The 22944-nt window shown below is 46.9% G+C and overlaps 1 protein-coding gene across 2 annotated transcripts in view; it reads left to right on the top strand.

Annotated features, from left to right (window-relative positions):
• The window catches only part of tlr18 (toll-like receptor 18), a 39934-nt gene that overhangs the window by 918 nt on the left and 16072 nt on the right, over positions 1 to 22944 (top strand). The window lies entirely within an intron of this gene.

Genomic DNA, 22944 nt, shown 5'->3' with positions numbered 1-22944 from the left:
TCTCCAACCCCGGGAAAGACTGGTCAAACTGTGCGCCGCCTTTATAAGGTCACCCCTCACTCCACTGGAAAATAAAGTCCCGAACCCCCCTCTATAACTCAGTCCCTCGATTCCCAGCAAATCCTCGCAAATCTCCTGTGTACTCTTTTCAGGTAAACGTCATCTTGTCTGCAACAGGGTGACCAAAACTGAGCCCATCGATGTCATATACAACTGAGGTGTCTAGAAACGGTAGCCCAGCAGTTAGCACAATACTATACTATTACAACTCGGGCATCAGCGTCTGGACTCTGGCGCTGTCTGTAAGGAGTTTGTACATTCTTCCTGTGTGTATGTGGGTTTCCTCTGGGTGCTCCAGTCCCCTTCCACAGTCCAAAACTTTATTTGTTTATTCATTCAGATACAGTTCAGAATAGGCTCCTCTAGCCCTTCAACCCCCAGTATACCCCTAGCCTAATCACAGGACAATTTATTTAACCTACCAACCGGTACCTCTGTGGACTATGGGAGGAAACAGAAGCACCTGAAGAAAACACTTATGGGTAAAAGGAAAAATGTACAAACTGCATACAGGTTGCATCAGGAATTTTGAAACTGGGTCGCTGGTACTGTAAAGCATTCAGCTAACAACTATGCTACCGTGCAGCCCAGGTATCAGTTGGTGGGGTAATTGGTCATTGTAAATTGTCCCCTGATTAGGCTCGGGTTTAATACGTGGGTTGCTGAGTGTTGTGGCTCATTGGGCTGGGAGAGCCTGTCCACACTGTATCTCTAAATAAATAAACAGACAGTGGGAGTTCTCAATCTTGTGTGGGTGGGTGTAGCAGTTGGATCACGGGGTGGGGGATGCAAAGAGGAAGGAGACAATGATTTGAAACATCAGATGCAGTGAGGACTCTGGGGAATTGACCCAGAGGTGAAGCTGAAGCCCTGTTGTAGAGCGGTCATGATCACATTGATGAACGGGGTAGAATTGAGGGGCCGATCGGCCTACTGTCATGTCCTTCCACCCCCAGCCCATTCCCCCCTGTGCAGAGGAACCTGTTCCTAATCACAGTTCCTTTCATCTTGGGACACCCCCCCCCCCCCAACGACTGCCAACCAGAATGTTCTTTATCTTCCCAACTGCAAGCATCTTCATATGACTCCAACGCACCCCACCGTAGCCTCACTGAACACCTACGGTCCCTCAGAGGAGGGAAACAGGCCCTTCAGCCCAACTGGGCCTATGCTTGCCAAGATGCTCATCAGAGCCAGTCCCATTTGCCTGCATTTGGCCTATATCCCACTAAACCTTTCCTATCCATGTCAGAGAGTGGGGGAGAATTGTCTTTTAAACATTGTAATTGCAACTCCTCAAGAGCTTCCTCTGTGAATGCATGTGTTTCCTCTGGGTGCTTTGGTTTCCTCCCACAGTCCGAAAGCATACCAGTTGCTAGCATGCTTGCTTTTATTGTTTGCATGATTTGTGTGTGTTTTTTCTCTCTCTCTCTGTGCATTGGTGTTTGTTGGTCTTTTTTTAATGGGTTCTTTTGGGTTTCTTGCTTTGTGGCTGCCAACAAGGAGATGAATCTCAAGGTTGTATAAATTATTCATACTTCAATAATAAATGTACTTTGAACTCTTAATTGGTCTTTGTAAATTGTACTGTGAGTAGACTAGGGATACACCAGGGGTTTGCTGGCTGGCACAGCTCAGATGGCCAGAAGAGTCTATTCGCACTGTAGATCAATAAATCAAATAAAACACTTGCCTATAATTTCCATCAACCTCAGTGTGAAAATGTTGCCCCTCAGATTCACTTTAAATTTTTCCCCTTTCACCTTAAACCAATGCTCTCCAGTTTCAAACTCCCCTATATGGGAGAAAGATCATTATTGAAGCCCATCATGATTTTGTAAACCTCTACCCCCAAGATCACCCCTCATCCTCCTTCATTCTAGGGAAACCATCCCACCCTGTCTAGTCTTTCCTTGTAACATATTCTCTCCAGTCCCGGTAACATCCTGGTAAAACGTTTCAGAATCAGAATCAGGTTTATTGTCACCAGCATGTGATGTGAAATCAGGCTTAATATCATCAGCATATGTCATGAAAATTGTTGTTTCACAGCAGCAGTACATTGCAATACTTAATAATAAAATCTATCATTACAATATGTATATAAAATGTAAATTAAATAATTAGTGCAAAAAGAGAAGGAACAAAATACTGAGGAAGTGTTCATGGGTTAATTGTCCATTCAGAAATCCAATAGTGGAGGGGAAGATTCTGTTTCTAAAATGTTGACTGTGTGGCCTCAGGCTCCTGCGCTTCCTCCCAGACGTCACAAATGAAAGGAGGACAAACACTGGGCATTGGGTGTCCATAATGATTGATGCTGCTGTTTTGAGTCAGCTCCTTTTGAAGATGTTCATGGTGATGCTGAGGGCGCATGATGGAGTTTACAACTTTCTGCAGTCTGTTCTGATCCTGTGCAGTGGGCCCTCCTACTAGATGGTGATGCAACCAATTAGAATGTTCTCCACAGCATGTCTGTAGAAATTTGTGTCTTTGGTGACATACCAATTGTCCTCAAACTCCTAATGAAATGTCATCACTGTTGTGCCTCCTTGGTGCCAAGGTCCGTGATATCTCGGATCGAGTTTTCAGTGTTCTCAAGAGGGAGGGTGAGCAGCTGGATGTCATGGTCCATGCAGGGACCAATGACTTGGATAGGAAGAGTGAGGAAGTCCTGAAAGGCGAGTTTAGGGAGTTAGGTGCCGAGTTAAAGGACAGGACCTCCAGGATAGCAATCTCAAGATTGCTACCAGTGCCACGTGCAGGCGGGTTTAGAAATAGTAAGATAGCGCAGATCAACATGTGGCTGAAGACATGGTGCAGGAGGGAGGGCTTCAGATTTATAAATAATTGGGCAGTTTTCCAGGGAAGGTGGGACCTGTTCCGGTGGGACGGCTTACATCTGAATGGAGGAGGACAAATATTCTTGCGGGTAGGTTTGCTGGAGAGGCTCCACTGGATTTAAACTAGATACAAGGGGGGAGGGGAACCAGAGTGTAGGAACAGATGTGGGGGAGAAGGAAGAAAAAGGAGATAGTAAAGTTGTTTGCATGGTTAGTAATAAACAGAGAGAAAGAGGTGGAAAATTTCTTAAATGCATTTATTTTAATGCTAGGAGCATTATAAGAAAGGTGGATGAGCTTAGAGCATGGATTGATACCTGGAAGTATGACGTTGTAACTATTAGTAAAAAATGGTTGCAGGAGGGGTGTGATTGGCAACTAAATATTCCTGGATTTCATTGCTTCAGGTGTGATAGAATTGGAGAGACAAGAGGGGGAGGTGTTGCATTGCTTGTCAGAGAAAATATTACAGCGCTGCTCTGGCAAGATAGATTAGAGGGCTTGTCTAGGGAGGCTATTTGTGTGGAATTGAGGAATGGGAAAGGTGTAGTAACACTTACAGGGATATATTGTAGACCACCAAATGGGGAACGAGAATTGGAGAAGCAAATTTGTAAGGAGATAACAGATATTTGTAGTAAGCACAAGGTTGTGATTGTGGGAGATTTTAATTTTCTACACATAGACTGCGAAGCCCATTCTGTAAAAGGGCTGGATGGTTTGGAGTTTGTAAAATGTGTGCAGGATAGTTTTTTTTGCAGCAATGCATAGAGGTACCAACTAGAAAAGGGGCAGTATTGGATCTCCTGTTAGGGAATGAGATAGGTCAGGTGACAGAGGTTTGTGTTGGGGAGCACTTCGGGTCCAGTGATCACAATGCCATTAGTTTCAATATAATTATGGAGGATAGATCTGGACCCAGGGTTGAGATTTTTGATTGGAGAAAGGCTAACTTTAAGGAGGTGCAAAAGGATTTAGAAGGAGTGGATTGGGACAATTTGTTTTATGGGAAGGATGTAATAGAGAAATGGAGGTCATTTAAAGGTGAAATTTTGAGGGTACAGAATCTTTATGTTCCTGTTAGGTTGAAAGGAAAGGTTAAAAGTTTGAGAGAGCCATGGTTTTCAAGGGATATTGGAAACTTGGTTCGGAAAAAGAGAGATATCTACAATAAATATAGGCAGCATGGAGTAAATGAGGTGCTCGAGGAATATAAAGAATGTAAAAAGAATCTTAAGGAAGAAATTAGAAAAGCTGAAAGAAGATATGAGGTTGCTTTGGTAAGTAAGGTGAAAATAAATCCAAAGTGTTTCTACAGTTATAGTAATATCAAAAGGATAGAGAGGGATAAAAATTGTCCCTTAGAGAATCAGAGTGGACAGCTATGTGTGGAGCCAAAAGAGATGGGGTAGATTTTAAACAATTTCTTTTCTTTGGTATTCACTAAGGAGAAGGATATTGAATTGTGTAAGGTAAGGGAAACAGGTAGGGAAGTTATGGAAACTATGATGATTAAAGAAGAGCAAGTACTGGCGCTTTTAAGGAATATAAAAGTGGATAAGTCTCCAGGTCCTGACAGGATATTCCCTAGGACCTTGAGGGAAGTTAGTGTGGAAATAGCAGGGCTCTGACAGAAATATTTCAAATGTCATTAGAAAAGGGGATGGTGCCAGAGGATTGGCGTATTGCTCATGTTGTTCCATTGTTTAAAAAGGGTTCTAAGAGTAAACCTAGCAATTATCGGCCTGTGAGTTTGACATCAGTTGGGGGTAAATTGATGGAAAGTATTCTTAGAGATGGTATATATAAGTATCTGGATAGTCAGGATCTGATTAGGAACAGTCAACATGGATTTGTGCGTGGAAAGTCATGTTTTACAAAGCTTATTGAATTTTTTGAAGAGGTTACTAGGAAAGTTGACGAGAGTAAAGCAGTGGATGTTGTCTAAATGGACTTCAGTAAGGCCTTTGACAAGGTTCCACGCAGAAGGTTAGTTAGGAAGGTTCAATCGTTAGGTATTAATATTGAAGTAATAAAATGGATTCAACAGTGGTTGGATGGGAGACGCCAGAGAGTAGTGGTGGATAACTGTGTGTCAGATTGGAGGCCGGTGAATAGTGGTGTGCCTCAGGGATCTGTACTGGGTCCAATGTTGTTTGTCATATACATTAATGATCTGGATGAAGGGGTTATAAATTGGATTAGTAAGTATGCAGATGATACTAAGATAGGTGGAGTTGTGGATAATGAAGTAGGTTTTCAAAGCTTGCAGATAGATTTAGGTCAGTTAGAAGAGTGGGCTGAAAGATGGCAGATGGAGTTTAATGCTGATAAGTGTGAGGTGCTACATTTTAGTAGGACTAATCAGAATAGGACATACATGGTAAATGGTAAGGCATTGAAGAATGCAGTAGAACAGAGGGATCAAGGAATAATGGTGCACAGTTCCCCGAAAGTGGAATCTCATGTGGAAAGGGTGGTGAAGAAAGCTTTTGGTATGTTGGCCTTTATAAATCAGAGCATTGAGTATAGGAGTTGGGATGTAATGTTAAAATTCTACAAGGCATTGGTGAGGCCAAATTTGGGGTATTGTGTACAGTTCTGGTCGCCGAATTATAGGAAAGATGTCAACAAAACAGAGAGAGTACAGAGAAGATTTACCAGAATGTTACCTGGGTTTCGTCACCTAAGTTACAGAGAAAGGTTGAACAAGTTGGGCGTTTATTCTTTGGAGTGTAGAAGGTTGAGGGGGGACTTGATAGGGGTATTTAAAATTATAAGGGGGATATATAGAGTTGACATGGATAGGCTTTTTCCATTGAGAGTGGGGGAGATTCAAACAAGAGGACATGAGTTGAAAGTTAAAGGGCAAAAGTTTAGGGGTAACATGAGGGGGAACTTCTTTACTCAGAGAATGGTAGCTGTGTGGAACGAGCTTCCAGCAGAAGTGGTTGAGGCAGGTTTGATGTTGTCATTTAAAGTTAAATTGGATAGCTATATGGACAGGAAAGGTATGGAGGGTTATGGGCTGAGTGCAGGTCGGTGGGACTAGGTGAGAGTAAGAGTTTGGCATGGACTAGAAGAGCCAAGGTGGTCTGTTTCTGTGCTGTAATTGTTATATGGTTATATGGTAATTGCATCAATATGTTGGGCAGGATAAATCCTCAGAGATGTTGACACCCAGCAACTTGAAACTGAACTCCCTTTCCACTTCTAATCCCGCAATGAAAACTCATGTGTGTGTGTTCCCTCAACTTCCACTTCCTAAAGTCCACAATAAATTCCTTGGTCTTACTGACGTTGACTGTAAATTCGTTGCTGCAGCAACACACAACCAGCAGCCTCTCCAACTTAATACCACCCTTCCTGTTGCTGGGTGACCCAGGAGAGAGAACGTTTGGTATATTGGCCTTCATAAATCAATCTATTGTGTACAGGAGATGGGATGTTATGCTGAAATTGTATAAGATGTTGGTAAGGCCTAATTTGGTGTATTGTGTGCAGTTTTGGTCACCTAACTTCAGGAAAGTTATCAATATGATTGAAAGAGTACAGAGAAAATTTACAAAGATGTTGCTGGGACTTGCGGACCTGAGTTATAGGGAAAAGTTGAATAAGTTAGGACTGTATTCCCTAGAATTTAGAAGAATGAGGGGAGATTTGATCAGGGTATAAAAAAGTATGATAGGTATAGATAGAGTAAATGCAAGCAGGCTTTTTCCCACTGGGGTTGGGTGGGACTAGAAATAAAGGTTGAGGGCGAAAGGCAAAATGTTTAAGGCGAACATGATGGGGAGCTCCTTCACTCAGAGGGTGGTGATAGTGTGGGACAAGCTGCCATTGGAAGTAATGGATGTGGGTTTGATTTCAACATTTAATACAAGTTTGGATAAGTGAATGAATGGAAGGGGTATGGAGGGATATGATCCAGGTACAGTCAGTGGGACTTGGCAGATTAATATCTCAACAAGGTATAGATGGGCCAAAGAGCCTCTTTCTGTGCTATAGTACTCTTGACCTGAACTGCACATAACACTCTGTATGTTTACCCAACATCCCGTATAGCCATAACATGACATTGCAACTCCTGAACTCAGTAACCTGACCGATAAAGGCCAGCATGTCAAACACCTTCTTCACCACCCTGTCAATCTGGGTCACCGTGTAACCAAACCCTCTACCCACCAGACCAGAGAAATTTCTTCTGCCTCCCCTCTTGTATCTCTCTGAAGATGTGGTGGCAGATGAGTCTTTTATCACATATTCATGGATACAATGAAACTCCAGAGTAAACGGTACACATGACAATAATAAGTTAGACTGTCACCCCTTTAGAAGCGTAGTCTGTCCTGGGCCAGTCTGGTGGTGATCCTTTGTGTTAGAATGTAGCTTCTGCTTTCACCACACGACTCCATACATCTTCTAGGTGATGATCCTTCCTCTCTCAGAGATGAGGCCTTTGACATTTCTGTAGCACTGGGTGTTTACAGGATGGAGTTGCTAGCCCCATGCCCAACCTGTCTCCTTTTGCAGGCGGGCGGAGACTGTCCACGGCAGAGTTGTGCCAATAATAAATTCAGCGATGAGCACACAACAGTGAAGACACTATAGTGCTGTCTGAGACAGTGCAGAGAGAAACGGTCTAGTGATAAAAAACAGGATAAATGAGAGGGGGAGGATTCACTCCAAGAAGGTGGCAGCCTTACTCAGTAGGAGATGGTATAATTGGTTCATTATTGTCACATTTACTGAGATTCAACAGCACTCGCAAGCCTGGTTGCAAGGATTCTGCACCATGCACCCTCCGTCCCCTGCAGTTCAAACGTAACACATCCTTTTTATATAGGTCATACCTTCCTCAGAAGAGATCCCAATGATGCAGAAATCTGAAACCCTGCACTGGTTCTCCAGCTACGCATTCATCTGCCACATCATCCTATTCTCACCCTCACTGGCGTGTGGCACAGGCAGCCCATCCAGAAATCACTACTCTGGAAGACCTGCATTTCAGCTTTCTCCCTAACTCCCTATATTCTCTATTCAGCACCTCCTCCCTTTTTCTGCCTTTGTTGTTGGCACCAAACCAAGGCAACCCGGATCCTGGCACCTAGAAAACAATATACCACCCAGCTGTCTTTTTTCACATCTGCAGAATCTGCTGCCTGCTCCTCTAATTATGGGATCCCCTAACACAACTGCCCCCCCCAAATTACCTCCCCCCACCCCCACTTCCCTTCTGAGTCACAGAGATAGACTAAGTGCCAGAGATCAGGTCACTGAGGCTTCTGTCTGGTAGTTCATACCCCCAACAGTATCCAAAGAAGTATACTTATTATTGAGCAGAATGGCCACAGAGATGCTCTTCACTGGCTGCCTATTCCCCTTCTCTCTCCTGACAGCAATCTAGGTACCCATCTCCTGCAAGTTAGAGATAACTAACTCTTCAAGAATTCCCCTATGAGCTGCAGCTCCAGTTCCTTGTAATAATCTTTCAGGAGCTGCAGCTTGATGCACTTCATGCAGATGCAGTTATCAGGGAGATTGGAGGTCTCTCAACGTTCCCACATCCTTCACGAGGAATACACTACTAACTCTGGATCCATTGTCAGTGCACTAGCTATGTACTAACAGGGGAAAAAACTTACTAGAAACTTCTTTAGAACCTTTGCCTGTTCTTGCCCAAAGCCATTGATCTAAAGCCTGGCCACTCTAAAACTGTCTGCACCCACAATAGCTACTCAGTTTATACCTCACTTCTTTTTATTGGCCCCTGCCATGTGCCTTATAGATTGTTATGACTGCAGCCCACTAAAAAGTCCCGAAATCATCTAGCTCTTTGTAAACCTCATGTGATGTCATCAACGAACAGCTTCGAACACTGACTGCAGCCCGCTGAAGATGTAAAATGAAATCACTGTTTTACTATCCTGAGTTATCAATTAGGGTAGTGCTAGCTGGTTCAAGAACTGGATGATTGAAGGGAACCTGGTGGTGTGGGACTTCAGGCCTCTGCACTCTTGCTCAAAGGTAGCTTCGACAAGATGGCACAGCCAGGATGGTGAAGATCTTTGATGATGAAAATTGCCTTTATGTGGCAGTGCCTCCTGTAGATACTACTGATGGTGGAGACAGATGTCCTCTTGATGTATTGGGTTAAGTCCACTGCCTTCTCTGCAACTTGCTACATCCTTGTTCTTTGGAATATGCATGGTCATGCACTTTGGTAGTAGAAATAAATGCACAGACTATTTTCTAAACGGGGAGAAAATCCAGGAATCTAGGATGCAGAGGGAGTTGGGAATCCTTGTGCAGAACACCCTGAAGGTTAACTTCCAAGTTGAGATGGTGGTGAGGAAGGCAAATGTCATGTTAGTATTCGTTTCAAGAGATCTGGAATACAAGAGCAAGGATGTAATGCTTTATAAGGCACTGGTGAGGCCTCACCTTGAGTATTGTGAACAGTTTTGAAATGAGATGAAATATCTTTATTGTCATTGCATAGTGCAATTTGTCATGCACCAATACAGCGAAAATGAGTTTGCAACTCTCATACTCAGTGCTATAAAACAACAAATAAAATAAATAAGGTAACCAGCCAGTACAAGCAATGTCCAGCAGTACAAAAGCACAACTCAGATGCATGACAGCCAGAAAACCAGTATTAAAGTAGCAATATAACAAATTTATGGATGATGTTTTGGGCCCCTCATCTTCAAAAAGATGTGCTGGCATTGGAGAGGGTCCAGAGGAGGTTCACAAGGATGATTCCAAGAATGAAAGGGTTATCATACAAGGAACATTTGATGGCTCTCAGTCTGTACTCGCTGGAATTCAGAAGGATGAGGGGGGGATCTCATTGAAACCTTTCGAATTTTGAAAGGCCGAGACAGAGGAGATGTGGAAAGGATGTTTCCCATGGTGGGAGAGTCTAGGACAAGAGGGCACAGCCTCAGGATAGAGGGGCGCCCATTCAAAACAGGTGCAGAGAAATTTCTTTAGCCAAAGGGTGGTGAATTTGTGGAATTTGTTGCCACATGCAGCTGTGGAGGTGAGGTCGCTGGGTGTATTTAAGGCAGAGATTGATAGGTTCTTGATTGGACATGGCATCAAAGGTGACGGGGAAAAGGCCGGGAACTGGGTTTAAGGAGGAGATTAAAAAGAACGGATCAGCCATGATGGAATGGCACAGCAGACTCGATGGGCCAAATGGCCTAATTCTGCTCTTTTGTCTTATGGACCTCTTGAAATGTAACCAGTCACGATGCTGTTAACAGCACATCTGTAGAAGTTTGTTACTGTTTGCTGACCAGCTGAAACCTCGTCATCTCCGTAGAAAATAAGATTCAAGATTCAGGATTGTTTAATGTCATTTCCAGTACGGAAGCGTAAAAGAGGATGAAATAATTGTTACTCCGGATCTGATGCAGCAGAGAAAAAAAAAAACAAGATAAGACAAAGAACACAGCAAACACAATAAATATAGATTCACAAGATATCCGATGTAGATAGATTAATTGTATGTCCATAAAGTGATGCTAGACACAGGAGTGTTTGTGTGTAAGGTGGCTGACAGAAAATGATAAAGTAGTGTAGAGATGGGTTAGTGGGTGGAGGTGTTGTTCAACCTTACTGCCTTGGAAAGTAACTGTTTTTCATTCTGGTGGTCCTAGCGTGGATGCTAGGTAACCTCCTCCCTGTGACTGCATCTGTGTGCTGGGCTCTGCAGATGGGGGTAAAGCGCTGGGGTGTCAGTAGCCAAGACGCTCACTGGAACACTCCAAGTGTAGTAGTTGGATTACTATTGTCACGTGTACCGAGATTCAGTGGAAAGCTTTGTTTGTGTGCCATCCATACAGATCATTCCAACACAAGGTAGTACAAGCATAAGACAATAACAGAATGCAGAATGTGGTGTTACAGTTATGATGATGTTGCCGGGAGTTAATGGACTGAATTACGAAAAGATTGAGACTCTTTCATTGGATCATAGAAGAATGAGGAATCATCTTATAAACCCATGAGGTGCAGGGATTCTTCCAGGAATTAAAGGGGTAACGTGTGAGGAGCATTTGATCGCTCTGAGCCTGTACTCACTGGAGTTTAAAAGAATGAGGTGGAACCTCATTGAAAACCATCAAATGTTGGAAGACCTAAATAGAGTGGAGGATGTTTTCTATAGTGGGAGAGTCTAGGTCCATAGGGCACAGCCTCAAAATACAGAGATGTCCAAATAGAACAGAGATGAGGAGGAATTTCTTTAGCCAAAGGGAGGCAAAACTGTGGAATTCATTACTACAGATTACCAAGCCATTGGATATATTTAAAGTGGAGGTTGATAGGTTCTTGATGAGTAAGGGCAGCAAAGGTTACAGGGATAAGGCAGGAGAATGGGAGTGGAGGAGGGAAAATAATTCAGCCATGATGGAATGGCAGAGCAGACGCGATGGGCCAAATGGCCGAATGCTGCTCCTGTGCCTGATGGCATTCTGGTGTTATGACGGGATGCATGCATGTAGTCTTTTTCTCTAGGTTGCGGAAATCAAGAAATAGAAGGTGAGAGGGGAGATATTTAATAGGAACCTGAGAGAAAACTTTCTCACCCAGAGGGTGATCAGTATTTGGAATGAGCTGGCAGAGGGAAATGGTTGAGGCAGGTACAATAATCGTGTAACCATATAACCATTACAGCACGGAAACAGGACATCTCGGCCCTTCTAGTCCATGCCGAACTCTTACTCTCACCTAGTCCCACTGACCTGCACTTAGCCCATAACCCTCCACTCCTTTCCTGTCCATATAGCTGTTCAATTTAAATTTAAACAACAACATCGAACCTGCCTCAGCCACTTCTGCTGGAAGCTCGTTCCACACAGCTACCACTCTCTGAGCAAAGGAGTTCCCCCTCATGTTACCCCTAAAGTTTTGCCCTTTAACTCTCAACTCATGTCCTCTTGTTTGAATCTCCTTCACTCTCAATGGAAAAAGCCTATCCACGTCAACTCTATCTATCCCCCTCATAATTTTAAATACCTCTATCAAGTCCCCCCTCAACCTTCTACACTCCAAAGAATAAAGACCCAACTTGTTCAATCTTTCTCTGTAACTTAGGTGATGAAACCCAGGTAACATTCCAGTAAATCTTCTCTGTACTCTCTCTATTTTATTGACATCTTTCCTATAATTCAGTGACCACAACTGTACACAATACTCCAAATTTGGCCTTACCAATGCCTTGTATAATTTTAACACTACATCCCAACACCTATACTCAATGCTCTGAATTATAACGGCCAGCATACCAAAAGTTTTCTTCACCACCCTATCCACATGAGATTCCACCTTCAGGGAACTATGCACCATTATTCCTAGATCCCTCTGTTCTACTGCATTCTTCAATGACCTACCATTTACCATGTATGTCCTATTTTGATTAGTCCTACCAAAATGTAGCACCTTACACTTATCAGCATTAAGCTCCATTTGCCATCTTTCAGCCCAATTTGTGGGAAGTTATAATCACCTACTATAACAATCTTATGTTTCTTGCAACTGGCTGCGTTCTCTCTACAATTTTGTTCCTCTAATTCCTTCGAACTGTTGGGTGGTTGGTAATATAGCCTATCAACATGATCATACCCTTCTTTTTTCTCAGTTCCACCCATAACATCTCACTAGATGAGTTCTCCAGTCTGTCCTGACTGAGCACTGCCATGACATTTTCCCTGCCTGGCAATGCCAACCTCTCCTCCTTTAGTCCCTGCCACTCTGTCTCGTCTAAAACGATGGAACCCTGGAATCCTGGGCTCCCAGTCCACCCCTTCCTGTAACCAAGTCTCTCTAATAGCTACAATATCATAATTCCAGGTATTGATCAATGCCCTGAGCTCGTCTGTCTTTCCTACGATATTCTTGCATTGAAGTATATGCAGCTCAGGACAACTTTTTGATTCTTGACTTTGTCTGAGGTCATAACAACATCCGTCTCCACAACCTCTCCACTAACTATTCTGGCACTCTGGCTCCCATCCCCCTGCAACTCTAGCTTAAATCCCACTGTGCAGCACTAGAAAACCTTCCTTCTAGGATACTAATCCCCTTCCAGTTTAGGTGCACACCATCTCTGCTATATAGGTCCCACCTTCCCTGGAAGAAAGCCCAATGACTCAAAAATCTTCTGCACACCGTCCTGCACCAACTCCTCAGCCACGTGTTAAACTGTATAATCTTCCTATTTCTGGCCCCACTAGCACATGGCACAGGTAGCAATTCTGAGATCACACCCTGGAGGTTCTGCCTTTTAGCTTAGAACCTAACTCCTTGAACTCCCTTTGCAGAACCTCATCAGTCTTCCTACCCATGTCATTGGTACCTACAAGGACAACAACCGCTGGCTGTTCACCCTCCCACTTATGAATACTGAGGACTCGATTCGAGATGTCCCAGACCCTGGCACCAGGGAGGCAAAGTAACATTCAGGAATCTCATTCTCATCCATAGAACCTCCTTTCTGTTCCCCTAATACCTCAGTTTGCCTCTTCTCCCCCACCCACTTTCCTTCTGAGTGACAGAGTTAGATTCCATGCCAGAGATCTGATTGCTGTAACTTTCCTCTGCTAGGTTGTTCCCACCGTTCCCAGTACCCACAGTTGTTGAGGGGGATGGCCACAGGGGTAATGGCTGTTTAACCCCTTTCCCCTTCTTGACTGTCACCCAGTTCCCTGTGTCCTGCATCTCGTGTACCAACCTCTCTATTCATTCCATCTATCACCCCCTCAGCCTCTCAATGATCCAGAGTAATCCAGTTCCAGCTCCAACTCCTTAATGCAGATTGTTAGAAGCTCCTCGGCTTTTTTTCTCCAGTCCTGCCGAAGGGTTTCAGCCTGAAACATCAACTGTACTTTTTCCCGTAGATGCTGCCTGGCCTGCTGAGTTCCTCCAGAATTTTGTGTGTGTTGCTCGGATTTCCAATATCTGCAGATTTTCTCTTTTTTGTGATTAGTTAACTTACGTTGTTTTTTTTAATGCTCCCAATCCTCTAACTGCCTACTAAACTTTGCTATATAATTTGCCCTCTTTTGCTGTCAGGCTTTCTTTGACTTCCCTGTCAGCCCAGTTGCCTCAACTTCCCCTTAGAATACTTTGTCCTTGGGATGTATCTATCCTGCACCTTCTGAATTGCTCCCAGAAACTCCAGTCATTGCTGCTCTGCCATCATCCCTGCTCGTGTCCCCTTCCAATCAATGTTGGCCAGCTCTTCTCTCATGCCTCTATAGTTCTATTTACGCCACTGTAATACTGATACATCTGATTTTATCTTCTCCCTCTCAAACTGCAGGGTGAATTCTATCATATTATGACCACTGCATCCTCAGGGTTCCTTTATCTTAAGCTCCCTAATCAAATCAGGTTCATTACACAACACCCCAACCAGAAAAGCCACTCTCCTCATGGGCTCAACCAAAAGCTGCTCTGAAAAGTCATCTCATGGACATTCCAAATTCTCTCTCATGGGATCCAGAACCAACCTGATTTTCCTAAACTACTTGCATATTGAAATCCCCCATGATTATTGTAATATTCAGATCATGAGGGGCACAGACAGAGTGAAAGCTTACGGTCTTTTACCCAGAGAGGGGCTGTTTGGATAAAAAATGAGAGGAAAAGAGGGACAAAGTGTTCAGTGAGGTCTGTTGGGACAAAGAGCCTGTACCTGTGCTGCTCCTCTTTGGGTCACAAGGCGGTGGAGCTATGGAGCAGCTGGAGCTTGTCAAGGGAGGAAGTAGAAGTCACACAAATTTAAGATCTGAGAGGTTTAAAAGGGACATTGGGGCAGCTTCTTCACACAAGGGGTGGTACATATTTGGAATAAGCTGCCAGAAACAGTGGTTCAGGTGGCCACATTAGCATCATATAAAAGTCACCTGGATATGTGCCTGGGTAGAGAGGTATAGGCCAAATGTAGGAAGCACAGTCAGTATGAGCATGTCGGGCTGAAGGGTCTGTTTCTGTGCTGTATGGCTGTCTGACATGACTGCACTTGACCCAGGTCTACGATGATGGCTCTCTGACATGGCTGTGCACTGTATGGCTCTCTGACATGGCTGTACTTGACCCAGGTCTACAATGATGGTGGTCCTGATGAAACCCACTGGGCCAGCACTGACTGAGGAACTTCACCACTCTCCACGTACTCTGATGCAATGTTATGGCCTCCGGCCTTGGAGGTCCGGCACTCGTGTGACTTCTGCTTCCTCCCTCCACAAACTCCAGCCACTCCGTAGCTCCACCGCCTTGTGACCCAGAGAGGAAAAGCACAGACCCAGGCTCTTCGTCCCAACGCACCTTGCTGAACATTTTGTCCATCTATTCCTCTCACCTTTTTTCCCCCATTAGCACCCTAAGCCTTGCCTATTTGTTCAACACTTTTGCTCTGTCCATGCAAAAGGCAGGACCTCCCAGTGGCTTCTCATTTTAATTCCACCTCATTCTGACATGTCACTCCATGACCCCATCTATTTCCATGATGAGACAACTCAGACTGGAGCAGCAACACCTCATATTCTGCCTGGGTGGGTTCCAATCTTATGGTATGAACATCGATTTCTCTAACTTCTCCCTCCTCCCCATTGACTTTTTCCATTCCAAATTCTGGTTCCCCTCTCATGCCTGCTCTTCTCCTCACCTCCCTCAGGTGCCTCTCCTCCCTCCCTTTCTCTCATGCTCCACTCTCCTCTCCTTTCAGGTCTCTCCTTCAGCAGCCCTTTACCTTTTTCACCTACCTCTTCCCAGCTTCTTCCTTCATCACCCTCCCCCCCCCCAACCCACTCACCTCCCACCTCCTCATTCTGGCTTCTGCCCCCTCACTTTCCGCTCTTGATGAAGGACCCTGGCCCGATTAGCGGCTGTTTATTCCTCTCCATAAGAATGCAAATTACAGGAGCAGAATTAGGCCATTCAGCCCATCGAGTCTGCTCTGCCATTCCATCATGGCTAATCCTGGATCCTACTCAACTGCATACTCTTGCCTTCTCACCATATCCTTTGATGCCCTGACCGATCAGGCAATGATCAACTTGAATATACCCATGGACTTGGCCTCCACTGCAGTTTGTGGCAGAGAATTCCACAGATCCACTACTCTCAGGCTCCTCCTTACCTCTGTTCTAAAAGGTCGCCCTTCAATCTTGAGGCTGTGCCCTCTATTCCTGGATACCCCCACCACAGGAAACATCCTCATCACATCTTCCCTATCTAATGCTTTCAACGTTCGGTAGGTTTCAATGAGATCCGCATGCATTCTTCTAACTTCCAGTGAGTACAGACCCAAAGTTGCCAAATGTTCCTCATATGTTAACACTTTCATTCCCAGCATAGATGCTGCCTGATTTGCTGAATTCCTTCAGCATTGTGTGTGTGTTGTTCTGGATTTCCTGCATCTGCAGAATCTAGTGTTTATGATTTTCCTGTTCAATTGTCTGCTTCTTAAATGCAGCAACTGTATCTACACCATCTCCTCTGGTAGCAAATTCCAGATATCACCCATCCTCTGTGTACCCCTCTTATCCACTTTTTCTCCCTCTCACCTTAAACCCACCCCCCTTGTTATCTTGACCATGGGGAAAAGATTCTAACTATCAACCCATCTACATTTATCTGATAATTACATACACAGGTATCAGGTCACCGGTATGTACACCTGTATCAGGTTACCCCTCATCCTGCTTCACCCCAGGGATGAGCCCAGCCTGACCAACATCTCCCCATAACTAAAGCCTTCCAATCCACATAACGTTCTGGTGAGTATCCTCTGCACTCTCACCAGAACAACCACATCCCCTCCTGCCGTTTGGTGACCAGAGATGTATGCGGTACTCCAAATGTAGTCTAACCGGTTTAGAGTTGCAACATAACGTCCCAAACTTCATGTTCTGAGCAATGAAGGCAAGCATGCCAAATGCCTTCCTCACCACCCTGTCTGGCAGTGTTACCAGTGGAACTCTGGACTTGAATATCTACATTCTCCTGTTCAGCAGCATTCCATGGTGCCTGACAAGTTACTGTTGATGTCCTGCCAGTATCTGACGTCATGAAAGGCATAGCCACACTGGTTACAGTTTCTCTGTCTGCTCTACACCCTGCTGGGGCAGTGGACACCTCCCTCATTGTCCACACCAGTTCCCACATTCATACCCAGCATGACCAGAGACTCTTTTACCCCAAAGCCCGCAGTAAACCACCCCACTCACTCCACCATCTGTTCACCACCCCAGCACATTTCCACTTGCAAATTCTCATTGCACTGTGTAGACATACTCATCCCTCTCTGACTCCTGTCTCTGAATAGAGATACAGAGGGGAATAGAGGGAAGCTTAGAGGGAGGGGTGAGGGGTATGGAGGGGAGGTTACAGATAGAGGGGGTGAGAGGTATAGAGGGAGGTTACAGTGGGACGGGTGAGGGATATAGAGGGAAGGATACAGAGGGAGGGGTGAGGGGCATGGAGGGGAGGTTACAGAGAGAGAGGTGAGTGGTATGCAGGGGAGGTTACAGTGGGAGGGGTGAGGAGGGGGTTACTGAGGTAGGGTGAAGGGTATAGCGGTGGGGGTTACTAAGGGATGGATTAGGAGTATAGAGGGGAGGTTACAGAAGGACGAGTGAGGGGTATAGAGGGGAGGTTACAGAAGGACGAGTGAGGGGTATAGAGGGGAGGTTACAGAAGGATGAGTGAGGGGTATAGAGGGGAGGTTACAGAAGGATGAGAAGGGGTATAGAGGGGAGGTTACAGAAGGATGAGTGACGGGTATAGAGGGGAGGTTACAGAAGGACAAGTGGGAGGTATGGAGGGGAGGTTACAGAAGGACGAGTGAGGGGTATAGAGGGGAGGTTACAGAAGGACGAGTGAGGGGTATAGAGGGGAGGTTACAGAAGGACGAGTGAGGGGTATAGAGGGGAGGTTACAGAAGGACGAGTGAGGGGTATAGAGGGGAGGTTACAGAAGGACAAGTGAGGGGTATAGAGGAGAGGTTACAAAAGGACAAGAAGGGGTATAGAGGGGAGGTTACAGAAGGACGAGTGCGAGGTATGGAGGGGAGGTTACAGAAGGATGAGTGGGAGGTATGGAGGGGAGGTTACAGAAGGATGAGTGAGGGTATAGAGGGGAGGTTACAGAAAGACGAGTGAGGGGTATAGAGGGGAGGTTACAGAAGGACGAGTGAGGGGTGTAGACAGGAGGTTACAGAAGAACGAGTGGGGGATATGGAGGGGAGGTTACAGAAGGACGAGTGGGGGATATGGAGGGGAGGTCACAGAAGGACAAGAGGGGGTATGGAGGGGAGGTTACAGAAGGACGAGAGGGGGTATGGAGGGGAGGTTACAGAAGGACGAGAGGGGGTATGGAGGGGAGGTTACAGAAGGACGAGAGGGGGTATGGAGGGGAGGTTACAGAAGGACAAGAGGGGGATATGGAGGGAAGGTTACAGAAGGATGAGTGGGAGGTATGGAGGGGAGGTTACAGAAGGATGAGTAGGAGGTATGGAGGGGAGGTTACAGAAGGACGAGTGGGAGGTATGGAGGGGAGGTTACAGAAGGACGAGTGGGAGGTATGGAGGGGAGGTTACAGAAGGACGAGAGGGGTATGGAGGGGAGGTTACAGAAGGACGAGAGGGAGGTATGGAGGGGAGGTTACAGAAGGACGAGAGGAGGTATGGAGGGGAGGTTACAGAAGGACGAGTGGGAGGTATGGAGGGGGGGTTACAGAAAGACGAGTGGGAGGTATGGAGGGGAGGTTACAGAAGGACGAGAGGGGGTATGGAGGGGAGGTTACAGAAGGACGAGTGGGAGGTATGGAGGGGGGGTTACAGAAAGACGAGTGGGAGGTATGGAGGGGAGGTTACAGAAGGACGAGTGGGAGGTATGGAGGAGAGGTTACAGAAGGACGAGTGGGAGGTATGGAGGGGAGGTTACAGAAGGACGAGAGGGGGTATGGAGGGGAGGTTACAGAAGAATGAGTGAGGTGTATAGAGGGGAGTTTACAAAAGGATGAGTGAGGATATAGAGGATAGGGTACAGAGGAAGGAGGTGAGGGGTATTGAGGGGAGGTTACACAGGGAGGGGTGAGGGGTATGGAGGGGAGGTTTTAGAGGGAGGGATGAGGGGTATTGAGGAAGTTACAGAGGGAAGAGTGAGGGGTATTGAGGGGCGGTACAAAGGGAAAGTTGAGAGATACAGTAGGGCGATATGGAGGGAGGGGTGAGGGGAGGTTACAATGAGATAGTGTTTTTCTGATCCCTAAATATCTTGCCAAGTCTCTTCATGTCGTCCGGATTCCCCTCGCCTCCTCCACCTCCGTCGCTCCTTGCGCTGTGTGCGATCTTCCCCTGTAATGTAGACCTCGGAGTTGAGTTCCGCCCTGCTGTCTCGCCTCTCAGGGCGTGCGGCACGGAATCTGGTCCTGGTGCGGTCTAGACCGGAGTGGAATGCGGTTTCCGCTGTGAGCAGCTAGGAGCGCCGGCACTCGGCTCGCCCTGTACCAGCAACGTGTTTTCGCGCGGCTAAAGACAGCACTGTAAATATTCAGTCTCACCTCGCCGCCACAACCTCCCTCTCCCCACCGCCACCAGTATCTTTAATGGGGCGCTCCCACCCTTACTCAAAAGCTGCGCCCGGATTACCAAAGACCAGAGGTCCCTAAAGACTCCCAGCTACAGCACGAACTTCCCGCGTCGTTTCTCCTCGGGGATGCCGGCGGGGTTGCGCGTGGATGGAGACGGGGTTATCTTGAGTTGGCAAAGGGAGGAGTGAGTTTGGATTTAGGAGAGGAGGGATAATGTTAAACACGAGTGAGAGGAGGTGGGGGAAAGTGGGGAGGGAGGGGCGAGAGGCAGATTTACAACTGAAGCTGAGTAGTTGCCGTTACAACAGGGTCTCCCAGTTCACCTACGCATCGGTTAAAATTAATGATTAACAGATTTGGGTTGGAAGGTGTATTTGCCACTGGTTGGGGAAGGTGGGATGAGAGGTGTGAGCGAGGGTGAGGATGAGGGGCTGGTGGAAGGAGGAGGGCTGAACAACCGCAGCGGTAACACGGGAATAGAAGAGCGGGTGCGATCGGCCACTCTCCCCGCCAGCAGGTTCCCGCAGAGAAATGGAGAGAGGCTCAAAGGCTTAGGGAAGGAAATTCCAGAACTTGGGAACTACCAGCGAGGAGCAGCGGAAATCGGATGACTGAGACTGGAGTTAAAGGGCAGAGAGGGATTACTCTCTGTACCTAATAAAGTCGCCACTGAGACCATGTTTGTGGCCAGCTGCTGTAGCCCATCCGCTTCATGGTTTGACGTGCTGCACGTTCGGAGATGTTTTTCTGCACATCACTGAGGTGAGGTGAGGGCCTCTGTCGGTCCTAGCTGTCGAGATGCGCAAGCCTGGGCTGTAGCATGCTCCCCCTCCCCACACACCTGATGAACCCAAAGGAATGGCGGAGGCCGATACAGTTTGGTACCGGCAGCGTCGCAGGAGTTGCCAGTCAGCTTTGAACTCAATGGAGGACTGCTTTAGAGCCCTCGGGGTTTACCCCTGAGCGAGTATAGCCGCAAGGCAGCGGAGGATCGAGATCAGAGTTTTCCTCTCCTAGGTGAGCTGCCAATCACGGCTGACGAGCCCTATCTGCCCGAAGCGACTGGTTTTAAGGTGCCAGTAACCTGCCTTCGCCCCTTCTCCTGTCAGCATAAACGGTTTCGCCGGGTTTAGTAGCTAAGCCACATGTGCAGGCCAGGAGCTGGACTTGGTTTTCACGCATATCTGCTGTCATCCCATCCTCCCGCCACCCCACTAGGAATGGGGTTCCCCTTGTCCTCACCTACCAACCCGCCAGCCTCCGGGTCCAACATATAATTCTCGTAACTCCCGCCACCTCCAACAGGATCCCACCACTAAGCACATCTTCCCCCTCTCTCTGCTTTCTACAGGGATCGCTCCCTACGCGGCTCCCTTGTCCATTCGTTACCGCGCCCCCCCCATCCCTTCCCACGATCTCCCTCAAGGCTCTTATCCTTGTAAGCGGAACAAGTGCTACACATGCCCTTACACTTCCTCCCTTACCACCATTCAGGGCCCCAGACAGTCCTTCCAGGTGAGGCGACCGGTGCTGCCGATGCGGCCTTCTATATATTGGTGAGACCCGACGCAGACTGGGAGACCACTTCGCTGAACACCTACGCACTGTCCGCCAGAGAAAGCAGGATCTCCCAGTGGCCACACATTTTGATTCCGTCCCATTCTTATTCTGATATGTCTGTCCACGGCCTGTGAAGATGGAGGAACAACACCTCATATTTCGTCTGGGTAGCCTCCAACTTGATGGCATGAACATTGACTTCTCTAACTTCCCTTAATGCCCCACCTCCCCCTCGTACCCCATCCGTTATTTATTATATATATCTTTCTCCTTTTTCTCCCTCTGTCCCTCTCACTATACCCCTTGCCCACCCTCTGGGCTTCCCCCTCCCCCTTTCTTTCTCCCCGGGCCTCCCGTCCCATGATCCTCTCATATCCCTTTTGTCAATCACCTGTCCAGCTCTTGGCTCCATCCCCCCCCCACACTTTCAAATCGCTTGCTATCTCTTCTTTCAGTTAGTCCTGACGAAGGGTCTCGGCCCGAAACGTCGACTGTACCTCTTCCTAGAGATGCTGCCTGGCCTGCTGCGTTCACCGGCATTTTTTTTTGTGCGTGTGTACTTGAAATTCCAGCATCTGCAGATTTCCTTGTGTTTGGTTTTCAGGGGCTATTTGAGACGCAAACCATTAGGTGCATTTAATTGGTAGTGGGAGCTTGTCCCTATTACCACCTCCCGGCTATGTATCGCGTAATTATTTGAGCTATTTGTCACCTTCCTTTCAGCTTGTCCATTCTTCTCTGACCTCTCATTAACAAGGCGTTTTCACCCACAGAGCTGCAGCGCACTGGATTTTTTTTCTCTCTCTTTTTGTTTTTCGCGCCATTCTCTGTAACTCTAGAGAGAGTTATGTGCGCGGAAGTCCCAGGAAATGAGCAGTTTCTGAGATACTCAAACCATCCCGTCTGGCACCGACAATCACTCCTTAGCTAAGGTCGCTAAGATCACATCTGATGTTTGTTCTGAACCTCGACCACGTTTACATGCTTTTATGTATTAAATTCCTGCCACATGAATAGCTGGTTAAATATTTGCATTAACGAGCGGCTGTGCAGGTGTATCCAATAAAGTGTCCACTGAGTGCAGTTATTATGGTTGGAGGGATTACAGAGACGGGGAGGGGTGTAGAGGTCCTCCCAGCGAGGGGGGCGGGACGGTGTAGGAGGTTACACAGAGACGGGAAGGGGCGTAAGGGTGGGGACGTCAGCATGAGAGCTCCCACCCTCCTAACCTCCGGGCACTCGGTGCAGAGCGAGGGCGGACGCACAGGGTAGTAGTGCGGCTACCGGGAAAGTCACAAACAGTGATCTCGGTGAGACCAGGTGGGTTCTCAGCGGCTTGCCGCGGGGGGAGGATAATGTGACTCACTCAGAGTCTGATGTCCGGGGGCCCAGCTCATCCTGCCTAGTCAGCGGGTGGGGGTGGGTCTGCAGACAAGCAGTGAAACCACACTCAGACAGATTATACTTAAGTAGCTCGCTCTCCTGCTGACTCATCCGAAGTCCTGCAACTACAAATCTCTAATTTAAAATTAAAATGTTATATATGTATGTAAAACATAACACACTCAGTCTCCAGCTTTTTTGTAAAAAAAACCGTTTTTAATGCACACACGCCACTTTGTGGAATCCCGTGGCCATTCGGCCGCGGGGTGTCTCCGCGCTTTCCCTGGCGCTCTTGTTCACGTTAATAACTGGAGACTCTCGGTTAAAAGCCTGGGCAGCTCGCCGCGACCTGAGCACGGACCGATCCCCGATCCTGAAACAGGTTCCCAGCCCTCGGGGACACGTCTGCGCTGTTATCACCAAACTTCAAATAGTTACGCTTCGGCTTCGCGACCCCTGCGCAGCGTGGGGTCGGTTCTCAGTCGGT

The sequence above is a fragment of the Mobula birostris genome, chromosome 2 (genome assembly GCF_030028105.1).
Source record: "Mobula birostris isolate sMobBir1 chromosome 2, sMobBir1.hap1, whole genome shotgun sequence".
Taxonomy (NCBI): Eukaryota; Metazoa; Chordata; class Chondrichthyes; order Myliobatiformes; family Myliobatidae; genus Mobula; species Mobula birostris.
The sequence above is the reverse complement of the archived record's forward strand: the minus strand, read 5'-3'. Positions and strand labels throughout refer to the sequence as shown.